The sequence below is a fragment of the Podarcis gaigeae genome (genome assembly GCF_964106915.1).
Source record: "Podarcis gaigeae genome assembly, chromosome: 9".
NCBI classification, from domain to species: domain Eukaryota; kingdom Metazoa; phylum Chordata; class Lepidosauria; order Squamata; family Lacertidae; genus Podarcis; species Podarcis gaigeae.
Window position 1 is genome coordinate 29524929 of NC_139685.1, and position 17061 is coordinate 29541989.

The 17061-nt window shown below is 42.8% G+C and overlaps 1 protein-coding gene across 1 annotated transcript in view; it reads left to right on the forward strand.

The window, feature by feature from the left end:
• The window catches only part of ACSL1 (acyl-CoA synthetase long chain family member 1), a 93674-nt gene continuing 76613 nt past the window's right edge, over nt 1-17061 (forward strand). Inside the window, exons 1-2 of the mRNA XM_083755693.1 lie at nt 1-541; nt 4075-4195. The gene's annotated coding sequence lies outside the window, so the exon portion shown is untranslated. The remainder of the gene's footprint in view (nt 542-4074; nt 4196-17061) is intronic.

The following is a 17061-nucleotide window of genomic DNA, read 5'->3' on the forward strand; positions in this document are numbered from 1 at the left end:
TTAGTAGTGAGGCGAGTGGAGGAGAGAGGAGTTAGTGGCGGTTGGTGGAGATTAGGCGGAGGATTAGTGAATTGTTATTTTTTTGTTTTCTGATTTTGATTTCATTTATTACTTTGATTTGATTTGATTTATTTTGATTTGATTTTATTCTTTTTATTTTAACACTTTATTTTATTTTTTGTTCTATATTGTAATATTTCTGTTCTTTGTTTTTTATTTTATATGTTTTGTGCACATCTGTGCATGTTTTGTATATATATATATATATCAGTACAAAAAGATCATATTAGGGCCTACCCTAGTTGGACTCTCCTTGCTCTGCCCAGGGTAGGAGTAAACTGCCCCCATCCTGACCCCCCCAGAGCCAACTTGGAGCAACTGCCCTGTGGGAAGAAACCTCTAGTGCTGTCTCCTCCCTCAGTGGGATGGCGGGCATTGTTTTGTGAGCGTGTGGTTCTTGGTGTGTCTTATCCACATGGTTAGCTGCTTGGAGGACTCCAGTGGAAAAGCGGGATATGTTTTTGAGACCCAATTTAATTATGTCAGTTGCTCTAAACTTTTAAAAAATATATATTGCATTTTGATGTTGTAACTTACGAGAGCGGGGCAGGCTTAGACCTTTTGGTACCTGAGGCGAACCAGAAGATGGCGGGAAGAAGGGGTGAATGAAGATCCACATCAGGAACAAGTGGGGAATAAAGATCTGTATTGGGAACAAGGAGGGGAATCAAATCAACCTTACCCAAGGGTTGACGTGGAATCAAGGGTTGTTGCGGGGTGTGTGTGTGTGCTCTGACTCATGCCAGATGGGTGCAGAGCCCAGGGCAGCCCCTGCCATTTGCTTCCTAGGGTTGGAAGGAGACCAGCAGTGCCTCCTATTCACAGAGAGGCTGCTGAGGGGGCAGTATTGAGGGGGGCTGCTGAGAAGCAGACATATCTGGCCTCCAGGGAGCACACTCCAGCAGCGGCCAATGCATTCCTTAAAAGCCAAATATCCTGTCCCTGTGGATCTTGCCACCTGAGGTGCTCACCTCACCTTGCCTCATAGATGAGCCGGCCCTGAAACCTCCTTTGTGAACCTAGGGTGAAGGGTGGGTAATAAAATAACAATTACTAGTAGTTGTAGTAGTACTTGTACTACGGCTACTACTAGTAGTAGCAGCAGTAGCAGCAGCAGCAGTTTAATACAATATAAAGCAACTCAGCACAGAAAATAAATGAGAGCTTCAAATGTTCATTTTTAAGAAGAACTGGTTCTACTTCAAGTTCAGCGTATCCCAGAAGGAACTAATTACAGTTCACAGCCAACCCTTTACGAAGCAGACTTGTTTGGATCACATTCAGTTCAAGTTCAGCCAAATGATCTTTGGCAATTTTTTTCAGCATTCAGAATGTTACAAGCAGCTGTGCTGAAGTATAAAATATAGTTACAAAGGCTAAGGGAGCATCAAAAAATGAACACAGTGGAATGTGAACCAATTCATTTATTTTTCCCAACAATTGTGAAGAAACTTGAAGATGATTAACTAGAAATCTACCCCAAAATAAACTTATTGCATGTTCACTTCACTCATAAATTATGGGAACTACTTTCAGTAAGTGTTTGGAGACTTTTAGACTAATTCAGTGACCTTTGTGAAACTGAGCTATTTCACTCCAAGCCTGAAATAAATACATAAAAGAATGTGAAGTGAATAGTATGCATATAAATGGTTTTTAATTGGGGTGGTGGCAGCTGTTTTTGTTCTCAGTAACTGGCAACTCTCCACTGCAAGCCTGTGTAAGAAAGGTAAATTCCTGCACTAATGGGTCTAGTACTTTACTCAGCTAGACTTTTACAAAAGTACATTAACACTTTACTTTACCCAACCAAAAGCAAACAACCATTCAAACAGAGCACATCAGGTGATGCCGTATTTTTCGCTCTATAAGACGCACCAGACCACAAGACGCACCTAGTTTTTGGAGGAAGAAAACAAGAAAAAAAATATTCTGAATCTCAGAAGCCAGAAGAGCAAGAGGGATCGCTGCACAGTGAAAGCAGCAATCCCTCTTGCTGTTCTGGCTTCTGGTATAGCTGCGCAGCCTGCATTCGCTCCATAAGACGCACACACATTTCCCCTTACTTTTTAGGAGGGAAAAAGTGAATCTTATAGAGCAAAAAATACAGTAAATCATAGCTCTTTTTCCACTGCTGTGGTGAAGAATCAAGTGTAGTTCTATGTAACATTGAAATGTTATGATTTACCCATTAACTCTTGGAGTGAATTAAGGAGGAAATCAACTTGATTTTACCATGCAGTTGTTTGCAAAGTCATTTACCCTCTTCACCCTGGCCTTTGATCCTTGAGATTATCTTTTTAGGACCCTCTCCATGTTTGTGATTGTAATTTGTTTTAAGCTGTTTTTAAGGTAAAAATACCTTAAAAGGTGACCTGCCCTGTGACTTTAGGAAGAAGGGTGGAGTAAGAGGGAATGAGCTTCCCCATAGTTAAAATACCTCATTCATGAACCACATAGGCCTTTGTATGTTTCAGAACCGGTGTTGCCAACATGATGCCTGTAGGTACCCACAGAGGTCTTCCTTGGTGCCCACAGTGCACTGTGTACCCATGAATACCCCCGGGGGAAAAAGCACTCCACACAACTATTCACACTGTCACCAGTAAGATTCATCTGCCCGTCCACTCAGCTTCTGAACAACGAATGGGGTGTGTGAGAGAGAACAAATAGGCATTTGCCTCAGGCAGGAAAACGCTCTTCACTGCGGCCTGTAGCACTAAACAAGAAATGAAAAGAACATCTCGAGGAGGTACCAGCTAGCATAGGAAGATGAGTCCACACCACAGCCCTTGTACTAGTCTCCAGTTTATAGTCCACACTAGTGGTTATCAGTACATGCTGAATCAGCATGCTTGACAGTTGAAAACACCTCCATCTGGAAGCCTGTGTTGCAAAAAAACACTGCTTTTCAAATTACTGAAGGTGTTATCCTAAGCAGTTGGCTGGGGAAATGACTTCCTAGCTGTTCCTGATAGCTTGTGACAAGACAAAACTAATTTCTCTTTCCAAAAGCGGTGACTCATCCTGACAGTGTGCCTGTTTTAATTTGCCTTCCAGTTTATCTGAATTCCTGTCAGCAAAGGGATAATTAGCAATACTGAACTGTCACTAGATGAAATGCTTGGGCCATATTTTTAGGTGGATAGTCAGAGCATTGCTTCTGGTCAATAAATGCTTCTGGCCAACCTTACCCAACATGCAAGATTAGGAATTTCTGCGACAGAGCAGGACCATTTGTTATTCTGCGTAGTATTAACAGAAAGCTACCGGTATTTTCAAACCATGTTCAGATGGAATGTAAACTCAGGCTATGTTTGTTTTGAAGAACTGTCACCATAGTTTTCGGATGGGTACTCTAAACCATAAGCTTAACTATGGTTTAATGATACACTATGATATAATGATACAACACTATGTGTTGGTGCACAGGGAGAAAATTGTGGCTGTCCAGCTTCTCCCCTGGTCCACCTGCTGCTGTACTGCCAGGAGCTAAGCTATGGACAAAATCTGGTGCGCCCCCTCCCAATATTTCTCATTTTCACAATAATTCCTTTTGGCACAGTTGCATTTTTATGGGTTTTCTCAATAGGCTCACTGAAACTTTACATTTATTACAAAAATATAAATTGTTGTTATTTTGTGCCCACACCCAGTGCTTTTTTTCTGGGGGGGGGGAGACACATGGGTACGTATACCCCTAAACATTTTGTGAATCTATGTTTGGCCTCATTGAGGGGCAGTATTTCAATATGAGTGGGAAAATGAGAGTACCCCTAAACATTTTTTTAGAGGGGGGGGGAAAGCACTGCCCGCACCTAAATCCGATGCTGTGATGCTCCCAAATACTCCATCTGTTTGTTTGTTTGTTTTGGTCTTTGGAAGCAGGGGATAATAGTCCTAAAAGGAATGTGTGTGGTTTGAATACCTGCCAGCTGCTGTGAAATGTTTCCTGCTGATATTTCTCAATGTGTGAATCTGGGTATTGATAATACTTTCTCGGCTTGCCTTTAGAAAACAACACATCTGCAATCAAGGTGTGCAGTCTCTTCCCAATCTATGGGAACTAGGTTATGACCAGGAAGAAAAGAAACCCTGATTGGTAAACACGGTCGAAAGATTTCTGGGACCCATAGTAAGTGTGACATAATCACCTTTCTTGGAACTTGAGAATCAAGTTTAAAAGTCTGGCTCTAGTTACTTCTCTAATTACTGATAGCACAACCTGGTTATTTAGTACTCTTTGTTAAGGTCATCGTACTGTTGTTTTCATTACTAGCTGTAGAGGGAGTGTTGATACTGATGTTTTTATATCCGAAGCTAAGGACTTATCCACACTTAACTTTTGCCTGCTTTTTCTAGGCACAAGTTTTCAAGCACTCTTTTTTTAATTTGCCCCAGAGCTTTTCTTGCAAAAAACCCCGCTCTTTAAAGCTGAATCACAACAAACAGCAATGGCAGGGATTGGCTTGATTTCCCATTTGCCCTGCTGTGGATTTCTTAAGTTTTGGAAGTAACTTTCTGAGGGAAAATGGAGGCTATATGCTCAAAGAGTGGGACCTCAGATGTCCTGAAGGGCATGCAAAGTGCCTCCTTGAATCCTATCCGTAGATTAAATCTAGAAATAATTAGGGGGGGGAATTCTTTTTTCCTTACATTTTCCTGGCCTGCAGCAGGTTCCTTGACCTAATGCAAGACACATCCCTTTCTTTGGCTTCCAAATACTCTCTGCTATTAGCCTTCTTAATCTTTGTACTGCAGCTATATTTTTAAAACATATGAATCAATGCCTCTCCTGCAATTTAAAATAATTTATGATCCAATATATTTGTCTCTTATGAACCACTCTGGCTGTGGCCCTGTACAGAGTATAAATGCTTTTATGCACACAATCCCTGTTGAATACATTGGGACTGGCTTTCGAGTAAACATAAATAGGATTGCACTTTAAGTTCAGTGAGATTTATCTCATCCAGATTTTAGCTGCTGTCATCTCCTAGAGACTTCTAACTGGGCTTCTGCTAGATATACAAAAATGCTTTTGTAAATTTCCCCACGGGCACTTCAATGAGATGGGATGTGTTGACTTTTCTTTTTCCAGTCTGGTGAATGTTAGATCCTTGGAACAGAATATGTGCAAAAGGTGAAAACTTGACTGGTAAACACTGTGCTAAGAGCTCCTGTTTATTTTGGTTATCTTGGCAGGCAGTCCAAAGTCAAAGCAATCTTTGCAGACTACAAAGATCCCCTCAAGGCGTTCAATTATTGTTGATCGTAAAATAATGATGATTTTGCTCTTGTCATGTTGTCTGTCTTGGCCTGTTCTTCACCTCAGCCTGCAGGCTCGGGGGATCTCACAAGAGAAATGAGTATATAAAAAAGAAATAAAGAAATGAGTTTGGTTTTATAGCATCCTGTGGGTTTGGAAAGAGAACATACTCTGTCAGGAAACACTGTAGCAGATGTACCTTAATACCAGAAAGCGGCAGGAATCAGAGGAACTTCTATAGTTCCATTTATTTATGAATTACAGAGCAGCAGCTCATCATAGCAGCTAAGACTTGCTACCCAAGCAAAACTAAGACCACATTCACCCTGTACCTTTAAAGTACTATGATACCACTTTGAAGTGTCACGGCTTCCTGCAAAGTATATTGGGAACTGTACTTTGTTAATGGTGCTGAGAGTTGTTAGGAGACTTCAATTCCCCTCATGAAACTTGTTTCCAGAGTTTTTTAACAGTTAATTCCTCTTCACAGGGAACTCTGGGAACTGTAGCTCTTTGAGGGTTTTTTTTTCCCCAGTGGAGAAACTGGTGATCCTGTCAAAAGCCAAGTTCTTGCTATGGAATGGTGAGATAAAACAGGCAGTTGACACGGTCACACCTTACCATCCTTCTCCAAAGTTTTGGAGCCTGAGCAGCTCCTAGATCAGACAAAGACTGGAGTGCAACTGGCACAGGTATCACTCTGAAGCAGACTGGACACTTGTAAGAACATAAAATCATGCCTACTATTTGGCAGTCTAGGCCGCAAAAAGGGCTGAGTTTGCATTGCATCCTGTAGTAGCCTGCTAGCAGGATGTCCCTATTTTCATTGGAGAAATGTTGGAGGGTATGCAGATGGTCTAGAGGTTACTGACTTCCAGTGTGGAAGAGGGACCTCTGGAGCCCTCAAAGACCAGATGTGACCAACAGGCTACACACTTTGAGGTTAAGTTTGCTTGATTTCAGAGTAATCCTGAACTTGTTGCAACTCCGACTAAGTACCCAGTGCTGCTACTGAGGATATTTTGTGGGGTCATTTTCACCTTATGCAATCAGCTGATGTGGACAAGGTGATGGTGACATGCCCCCTTGACCCCATCCCTCCTGGCTTATCAGACTAGCAGAGGAGGGCTGACTGGTTGAGTCCAGAGTTTGGTTAACACTTCTCTGGGAGACTGGGTGGTTCCTGCTGCACTGAAAGAGGCACTGGTATGACCGCTCTGAAAGAAACCAGCTCTGGACCCTTTTGATTGGAACAGCTACCAACCAGTTGCAAATGCCCCCTTTTGAGGGGGAAAGTGGTGGAAAGGGCCATGGTAGGGCAGCTGAAAGCATTCTTGGAGGACACAGATTATAGATCCATTCCAATCTGGGTTCAGGCCTGGCCACAGAACTGAGCCAGCCTTGGTCTCCCTGGTGGATGACCTCCACAAAGAGTGAGGCAGAGGGAGTGCAAGTTTGCCCCCTGCTTCTTGATCTTTTGTTGGCTTTGATACCACTGATTATGTTATGCTCATGGGGAAGAGGAATTGAGGGCACTGTATTTCATTGGTTCTAATTCTACCTTTAATGGGACGCGGGTGGCACTGTCGTCTAAACCACAGAGCCTAGGGCGTTGGATCCAGCTCTGACATGGAAGGCTCAGGTAGCCTCAGGGGCTGGGGGTGCCTTTTATCAACTGCAATTGCTCTGATAGCTGCAGCCATTCCAGGAACTGCAATTGCTTTGATAGCTACAGCCACTCCAGGAACCAGAAAGCCTTGTTGCAATAGTTAATGTGTTGTTTACTCCAGGACTGGATTACTGCGATTTGATTTATGTGGGGATTTTCCTTGTGCAAAGGCTGCAGTTAATGCAGAATGCTGCTGCACAGTTGCTGACAGGAGTGAGGCCTTGTCAGCATATAATCAGTGCTCAGAGTTCTGCACTGGTTGCTGATCTGCTACTGGGCTAGGTCCTAGATCTCTCTCTCTCTCTCTCTCTCTCTCTCTCTCTCTCTCTGTGTGTGTGTGTGTGTGTGTGTGTGTAATATTAGTTACTGTATTTTTTAATGTGTTTTAATTAAATATTAGTTACTGTATTGCTGTGTGTGTGTGTGTGTGTAATATTAGTTACTGCACAGCGCTCCCTCTAGCTGTTCTGGCGTCTGGGGTAGCCACCGAAGCCTCCGCAGGGCAGCGGGGAGCCTGCATCCCGCTGCCCTGCGTAGGCTTCGCTGGCTACCCCAGAGCTGCTCAGGAGTGCAGGGCATCTGCACGCAGCCTGCCCGCTGCTCCCAGGGCTGGAGGGGGAAGCCCGGGTTTCCCCCGCCAGCCCCAAAGAGCGGCTCAGGAGCGTGCCGCACTCTGGCAATTTAGCTCCAGGGACCACACATTTGCTGCATAAGATGCACAGACATTTCCCCTTAGTTTTTAAGAGGAAAAAAGTGCGTCTTATGGAGCGAAAAATACGGTAATAACTTGGGGCCAGTTTACCTATGAGATCACCTTACACCATATGTGCCTGCTTGCCTTCAGTCCATAGAATTGGCACTACTACAGGTGCCACATAATGCCAGTTCTACATTTGCAATAACTCAGTCATTCAGTGTGGTAGCACCTTTGGAATTCCCTGCCTAATGATATCAATTGGGTGCATTCAGTGTATTCTTTTCAGCACCTGCTAAAAACTTTATTGTTTAGGCCAGCCTACCCAGATGCTTAGAAATGCTGCTGTGAATTCTAATCTGTTTTAGTATTCTATTTGTATGTTTCAAAGTATTGTAAATTTCATTGATTTAACTGCTTAGCTTTTTTGTAACCCACTTTGAGGTTTGTTTGTTTGTTTGTTTGTTTGTTTTACAATCAAGCAGTGTATACATTTTTACGAAATAAATGAATAAAAACAAGATGCTCACCTTAGCGCTTAAAGCCCCAATTTCATGAAAACATAGCAAATGATATTCTAAGTCTTAATGTTCTCAAAAATGACAGAATTAATAATTAACTTCAAAACTAAAAGGGAAATCCAATCTGCAATAGCTCCATTGGAATATCACAGTTGTGAGACACTGGGAGGTAATTGGCTGACATGTGGGCTATAATGGTTCGGAAATGTTTGAAAGGGCTTAACAGCTACTTTTTGGTCATGTCACAGTGAGAAGATGATACTTCCTTATTGATCTTGGTGGGTTTGGGCAATGCTGACTCCAGATTTTGGGAGAGCCCTTGGGGAAGATGCCTTTAGTTGGCTGCCTCCCTTATTGGGTCCAGCTCTTGTTTGCTTCCACTGACCTTTCACATACTCCCTTCCTCTGGATCCAAACCACACAAGCCCCCAGAGGGAAAGCAGGCAAGTGGAATATCTTGCTCTATCTCCTGACCCCTCAATGATTTGCATGCTTAGGGAGGGCAGGTGAATGCAGGCACCAGCTGGGCAAGAAGGCTCTGGAGCAGTGGTTCTCAACCTGTGGGTCCCCAGATGTTGTTGGACTACAACTCCCATCATCCCTGAGCTCTAGCCTTGCCAGCTGGGGGTGATGGGAGTTGTAGTCCAACAACATCTGGGGACCCACAGGTTGAGAAAGGCTGCCTGGAGGTTGACAGTGTCGCCCCCTTGCAGGGGTGTGGGCCGCAACATGTTCCCAACAGTGCCTGACCCTGACACTGGCTTACACATCTTTGCCAATGTCAATGTAACCCAACAGTCCATGGTTTGGCAAGGATCTGTCTAATCCTTCAGCTATGGACAGCTGTAAAGTGCTATCGGCTACAGGCTTCTTATACAGGTAAAATGGCAAAGAAATCCCGCCAGTTTAAAAGACAAATAGCCTTAAAAAAACCAATAACCTTTCTGCATCTTCTGCTGGTCAGCCCTAGGGAAGGAGGGAGACAAATGGAGGTTTAATAAGAATGGTTGGAACAAAATGTTATCTAGGGAAAAGGTTACTATAGTTATAACTGTTTTGGGTTTCCTAAATGGACGTTAATAGTTATCAGGGATCATGGTTAACCATTCACAGATGTTGGTGTGCCTGGAGGGGTAAAATACCACTTGATGTCTTCTGACTGGTAATTTGGGGTTAGAGCTGACAGAGAGGCAGAAGCTAACAGGAGACATTTTAGAAAACAAAGTTGCCTCACCAGTTTTGATCTTTGGTCAGCTTCACCTCAGAGAGCTAGCTCCAAAAGTTAAGAAAGACTTTCTGAACAATTCCTAATAGAAATGCTTCTGGGTTTTTTCAGATGGTTGTTTTGAACTCTCTCCCCCCCCCCCCATCTCATTTATGTATCTTTTCCCAATATTCTTTAACTTTTTTGCTTGCCCAGCACTACCACTTTTTTATTGTCATTGGGAAAACATGTGCTGTGATTGGTGAATAAGTAACTGGCAAATTACTGGAAACAATAATTTATAGTAATTTGGGTATATCACAATCTCAATATTGCAAATAAATAAATAAATAAATAAATAAATAAATAAATGTGTACATTTCAATTTCATTTATTTATTTCATAAAATTTATACACTGCTTGATTGTAAAAGATCTCAGAGTGGTTTACAGAAAGACAAAACCAAAAAATCGGGGGTGGGGGTAGAATACAATGCATTAAAACATACAAACAGTTTGAATACTAAACAGATTAAAATTCACACCAGCGTTTCTAAGCATCTGGGTGGGCTTGCCTAAACAAGAATGGTTTCTAGCAGGCGTCGAAAAGAAGACAGTGAAGATGCATGGTTGATACCAATAGGCAGGGGGTTCCAACGTGTAGGTGCTACCACACTAAATGATTGAGATCTTACAAATGTGGAATGGGTATTATGTGGCACCTGTGGTAGTGTCAATTCCACTGATTGAAGCAGTCAAGTGGGCACATGTGGTGCATGGTGATCTCGTGGGTAAACTGGTCCCAAGTTACTAATGGCTTTGTATACTAATAGTATGACCTTGAACCTAGCCCAGTACAGTGGTACCTCGGGTTAAGTACTTAATTCGTTCCGGAGGTCCGTTCTTAACCTGAAACTGTTCTTAACCTGAAGCACCACTTTAGCTAATGGGGCCTCCTGCTGCCGCTGCGCCACTGGAGCAATATTTTCTGTTCTCATCCTGAAGCAAAGTTCTTAACCCGAGGTACTATTTCTGGGTTAGCGGAGTCTGTAACCTGAAGCGTATGTAACCTGAGGTACCACTGTAGTACATCGGTAACTAGTGCAGATCTCTGAGCTCAGCCAGTTGTTCAGAGCAGCTCTTTGAGGGCTCCACATGGGGAGTCAGTAACCTCTGGACTGTCTGAAATAACTCCGCTGGCTGGCCGCTAGAGGAAGCAATGATGAATTATATATATGTTCTGTGCCATACACACACAGCAGAAATCATTGAGTGTCACCATTAGCCAGCAACTACCTCTCCCAGTTTCTGACTGCAGAACTTTCCTGAAATCATTCTGTGCCAGGCTCAGAAGGGCATAGAGCATGAAGTGGGTATGCAACATCTGTCAAATATTTCAGGACAGTTCACTTTCTTTCCTTATCTATATATTTTCCGCTACTTTCCTATAGTTTATGCAACATTTTACTCCCATTTGTATCAGAACAGATTGGAACTCTTTTCCTTCCAACGCCATCATATGACATTCTGTGACAGCTGCACTCCTGTTGCAGACAGAGGGTGCCGGTGCTTTTGCACTAATATTTAAGTTATACAGTTCTCAGGGTTTATTCACACAGGTCAAATATTTCTGCACAGAAACCATATATGAATGTGTATGTTGCGGGTAAAAGGTAAAGGGACCCCTGACCATTAGGTCTAGTCATGGACGACTCTGGGATTGTGGCGCTCATCTCGGTCATGTGGTCAGCATGAATAAGCTACTTCTGGCGAACCAGAGCAGCGCACGGAAATGCCGTTTACCTTCCCGCCAGAGCGGTACCTATTTATCTACTTGCACTTTGATGTGCTTTCGAACTGCTAGGTTGACAGGAGCAGGGACCGAGCGACGGGAGCTCACCCCGTCGCGGGGATTTGAACCACCGACCTTCTCATCGGCAAGCCCTAGGCTTTGTGGTTTAGACCACAGTGCAACCTGCGTCCCAATATGTTGTGGGTAGATTCCACTAATTATGACTTTCTGCTGCAGATGGAAATAGAAGTGTGCATTTCATATGTGATAAATGGCATGCATGTTTCAAACAGATTTCTACACATGCAAAGCAATTCTGTCTCAAGTACCCATTTTGGTCCCAAGTATCTGTAGAATAATTTCTCAGGCAAACCTTGTATCCTGGCTTAAGTTTTATAAGTGTGGGGTCTTCTGGTCAAAATAATATTTTTGTTTCATCTTTTGAATTTCTTTTACTCTTTCGGGACTTTCAGTGGTGTTAGGCTGTAGTAAATCTTCAGATATAGGCAATTTAGCTCTGATACCCCTTCCCATTCAAAGTTGTGCAGGAGATCAACCATTCTCCAGTGGGGTGTTCCTGTAAATCAGCAGAGAATTGTACCAATCACTTCCACTGTCGAAAGCTTTCTTCGTCAAATTTTTCACCTTCTGAACAGACCTTTCTATAAGCCCATTCAACTGAGGAAAGTTAGGGCTTGATGGTGTGTGTTGAAAATCCCAGTCTTTGGCAAACAGCCTGAATTCTGCCCCTGAGAACGGTGGAACATTATCACTGAGCACTTCATCCGGAATACGATGTCTGTTGAATATCCCATTTCAGGCTGGCAATCACTGCTCTACTGCTGGTACATTGAATTGTGTGTATTTCTGGAAAGCGAGAATAATAATCTGTAACTATTAAGTAGTTCTTGGAATGCCATGTGAATAAGTCAGTTTTTTTTTCTTCTGGTAGGTACTTTGAGGAACTGGATTCAATGGCTCTGATTGTTGATGTGACTTGTATTTTAAGCAGGTGAAACAACCTTCTACCTTAGCTATTATATCCTGATTAATTTTAGGCCAATATATCACATTTCGTGCATTCCCCCCCCCCCCATTTCTCAATGGCAAGATGATCATCGTAGATTTTATGTAGTATTTGTTTATAAGGGCTAGGCGGTACCACCAATTTGCTTCCTTTGAAGACGATGTCATCTATCGCTGTGAGTTCATGCCTGAAATTCTAGTAATCTCTGAAACTTACATCACATATGCCCTTAGTCTCATGCCAGCCTCTAATTACTACTTCATTCAGGATTTGCATAGATCTTTATCACATTCATCTTTGATCTGTTGTAGTTTCTCATTTGCCATTTTCATTTGCCACAGGAAGGGAAGCAACAAGCATATCCACATAAATATGTCTCTGAAATCTTTTCCACTACTGTAGTGGGGGAAACAATTCTTGAAAGCGCATCTGCAGTGAACAAACATTTCCCTGTTGTGTTTAAGTCACCTACAGATGATACTTCTGCAGTTTGAGCGTCGTTCATTTGATCTGTAATGTACAGTCATTCAGTGGTTCGTGGAATAAAGTTCTGAGAGACTTATGATCAGTTTCCACAGCCACTGTGTTGCCATAAATATATTGAGTAAATCTTTCACAAGCAAATAATATACTAAGTAACTCTTTCTCAATCTGTGCATATCTCGTTTCAGCATCAGTGAAGGACTGATAAGGGCTTTGTTAAGACCGCAGCACTCAATTAGATGTTGAGGAATCTTCTGAAATCAGGATTTGGCAAAGCCACTGATTATTGCTCTCCCTTAATTATAAAGTAAGGTATTATAAAGTATAAAGTAATTGAGATATCTAGCTCAGTGATGTGCACATAGAGCATATGTATGGTTTTATGATAGATTTTGGGAGCAGATGCAATACCAAAGGATAGGTGCAAACATCTATAATGTCAAAATGGAGTACTCAATGCAGAGGTGTACCTAGGCTCCCTTGTGCCCTTGGCAAGGAGATGTATTGGCAGCAGCGCCGCCACCACCCATCTCCAGAAAAAAATGTGACATTATTCAATAATCACAAATGACTGCTAAACCGGGTGTTTAACAGCACAATCCTTCTCAAAAGTAAATCGTAAAAGTAAATTTAGCCAAAAGTAAATGGGGCTTCCTTCCAGGAAATTGGGTATATAGGACTACAGCCTAAATCTGGCAAGCCAGAGGCAGGAACTTCTGACAATATCCCACCCACCTTTTTGTTATTTCTAACAAGGCACCAACAGAAAGGCACTTTCAAACTGTGCCATTATCTCCTCTCTGGCTGGTAATTTGAAGTGTTCTTTTTTTTTAATTCCCTTGTTGAGATCTCTTGGATCTAGGCATATGCACAACTGACCATTATGTTTCTCCCCAAATACCAATGAACTCACCCAGTCAGCTGGTTCACCTGTTTTCTTAATTACTTCTAAGTCCTCCATCCTGTCTAGCTCAGTTTGTAGGAGAGCAAATGGCGCTTTCCTGCATCGCTGAATAACGGGAGGCACTGTATTATTAATCTGGATGGAGTCTTCACCTGGTAAAGCAGGCTAATCCAACAAACAAGTCCTGGTATTCTGCTACGAGTGGCCCTTACCCTTGGACAGTATGGCCCTGCAATGCAAAGATGTGTTTTACCAGATTTAATTTTTCACAGGTTGCGACCCAAGATGGGTGTGATATTCTTGGGTACAATAATGAACAACAGGCTGCTGTTCTCTGTTTTGGCCTTATTGACAGACTGGGAGAATCTTTTTCAGATGAGTTCCGTTCCCGTTTAAATGGGATAGATGTCTCATTCACCTGCACAGAGAGACTCCAGTCCCTTTCACTAGTCTTTATTACTTCTACTACCATCAACATACAACTTGCCATACTTTTCGGTTTATAAAATGAGCTTGTCGGCGGCGATTTTGTGAGTGATTGGTGGCTGCATCAAGTGCTGGTTTGGATTGGCTGCTGCTGCAGTAATTGGGTGGGTGATTGGTTGCTGCGGCAAGGGTTGCTGTGGATTGGCTGTCACTTTGGGAATTGGGCATGCAGTTGCCCTCTGCTGTTGGTGTGTGGGCAGGTGCACGTTGTCTTTGGCAAAGCGAACGATTGTCAGCGTATGTCATTCGGGTTAGTGATTTTCTGCATTTGCCACCCAAAAAAGCTCAACTACTCTGGGCCATCTCCCCCCATTTTCTTAAATTTGAGTGCCCCCCCTGTCTTATACACAGAAAAATACGGTATCATCTAAAGTATCTACAACAGTCTGCACCTGATTTCTATTTCTTTCTCTGGTTTAGCTACACCTCTTGAAATTATTATGCTTCCCACAGTTCAAACGTTATTTTCCAAATGCTCTACAGTGTTTGGGACCTACCTGCATTCCACACTTTTTCCATGCTTATTTCTTTTGAATTCCTCCTTTTGAATTCCTCCTTTCACAGCTGCTTGTGAGGAAGGCATTTCGCCCTTTTGAACTGGCTTCCTTATACTCTGTTCCTTAATATGCAGAGTAGGGACAACATATTCACGTGTTTTCAGAGCTGTGTTCTGTGCTTTCACAGTTTCTGAATTCAAGTCCAATGGCAAAGGAATTATCTCACTTCTTCCTTGCTAGCTGTAGTGAAGGGGGATAGAAAAAGAAGGCAAGTTCAAAAAGTGCCAATTGTTTGATTGAATCACTATTTCTCCCCAGACCAAGGACTCAGCAACATTGGCAAAGAAAGAGCGCTTTATGCACGTTATATATACAGTGGTACCTCGGGTTACATATGCTTCAGGTTACATACGCTTCAGGTTACAGACTCCGCTAACCCAGAAATATTACCTCGGGTTAAGAACTTTGCTTCAGGATGAGAACAGAAATCGTGCAGTGGTGGCGCGGCGGCAGCAGGAGGCCCCATTAGCTAAAGTGGTACTTCAGGTTAAGAACAGTTTCAGGTTAAGAACGGACCTCCAGAACAAATAAGTTCTTAACCCGAGGTACCACTGTACATTATAGCACTGTGATACCAGATGGTGCTGGTGGAGTTCTGTTTTTGCCAATCTGGTTTTTCATGCAAAGTTTACGACACGTTTAACTGAAACACTTCTTTGATGTGTCTAGCTCCAGCCCTAGCGCAGGTTACAGAAACTGTAAAGGGCAATCCTTGCTGGTGTCTTTTTTGTTTTTCAAGACATTACTGGAGTGCTCTTTTTCATACATGCGGTTGTCTTTCGGGCGGGTGGGGCATGGTGTATAAAATACAACACTATCTCTTTTACATCATGTGAATTGCACCCTTGTTGTTTCTCACACTGCTTTGTGGCAAACATCCCTGTAACTAATTGAAACTACCTGGGAAGAGGGCAGGGCTTGAGAGGTCACTGTGGTTTGGGTTTGGTTTTTCGTTAGGTAGAGGCATGTGCACCTACACAGACAGCTAATGCAAGCTGGGGCAGCTCCACACTATACATTCAAAGCATATTCAACACATATGACTCCCCACAAGAAATCATGGGAACTGTAGTTTTCCCTCGAGACATACAATTTTCAGTGATCTTAACAAACTATAGTTCAGGTTTCCTCAACCTCAGCCCTCCATATGTTTTGAGACTACAGTTCCCATCATCCCTGACCACTGCTCCTGCTAGCTAGGGATCATGGGAGTTGTAGGCCAAAAACATCTGGAGGGCCAAGGCTGAGGAAGCCTGCTATAGTTCCCAGGATTTGCTTCAAATGTGCATTGAATGTGCTTTAAAAGTGAGCTCTCAATTAACCTGCATAGACAGAAAGAAGATTCTGCATCCCCAGAAGATGTGGGAGTTTGTTTGGGGGAATTTCACCACACCCCAACAAGGATCACCTGGAGAACAGAATACTTGCTGAGATTTCCACCATCATTACCTATTTCTGGAGATTCAGACTCCTTTTCCGATTATGCAAGTCAATTGACAGAGATTGCTCTCTTGGTTTGTTTGCATGGGGGCGGGGAGGAGGCTGCACCCCCAGAAATAGTGCCTGAGAAGGACACAGGTAGAGATCACCACAATCACAATCCTTCCATGATTGCAACTATTCCTCCCCCTCTCCCACTCCATGGAAAGTGAAGGCTTGGAGAAAAGTGCACATTGAGAAGTCACTACCAAAATAATAGCATGTGGCTGATTCACATGGAAATCCATGGTGAAGAAACAATGCAATAAATAAAATCAAACTATTATAAAAGCAATCTGAAAATCAGGGAATGAAGGGCCTGAAATGGTGGCATTACTACAGGGTGGAGCATGTGTTGTGTGCCTCCTGAAGCAAGAAAGAAGAAGCAGTACGTAATTTGGATTGGACCAAAGATTTGGATCTTTGTGCACTACACTTTAAAATCAGCTTTAAACAAGTTTAATTACAATACCTTCCTAACTAAAGGACCATAGGAAATACTGTTCTAGTTCTATTTACAAACACTTATAAAGGTTCCCACAAACTATAATTCCCTGGGTTCTTTGGGGGCAGAACAAAAACTGTTTAACTGGTTCAAACAGTGCTTTTTTTCTTTAAAAATGTGTAGGGGTACTCTCATTTTCCTACTCATTGAAATACTGCGCCTCAATGAAGCCCAACGTAGATTCACAAAATATTTAGGGGTATGCGTACCCCTGCGTCCCCCCAGAGAAAAGCACTGGGTTCAAGCCCATGTAAGTCTTTAGTGCACAGTTATCTTTAGCCAAGGGTGGCACTGTGAGTTAAACCACAGAGTCTAGGGCTTGCTGATCAGAAGGTAAGCAGTTCAAATCCCCGCGATGGGGTGAGCTCCCGTTGCTCAGTCCCTGCTCCTGCCAACCTAGCAGTTCGAAAGC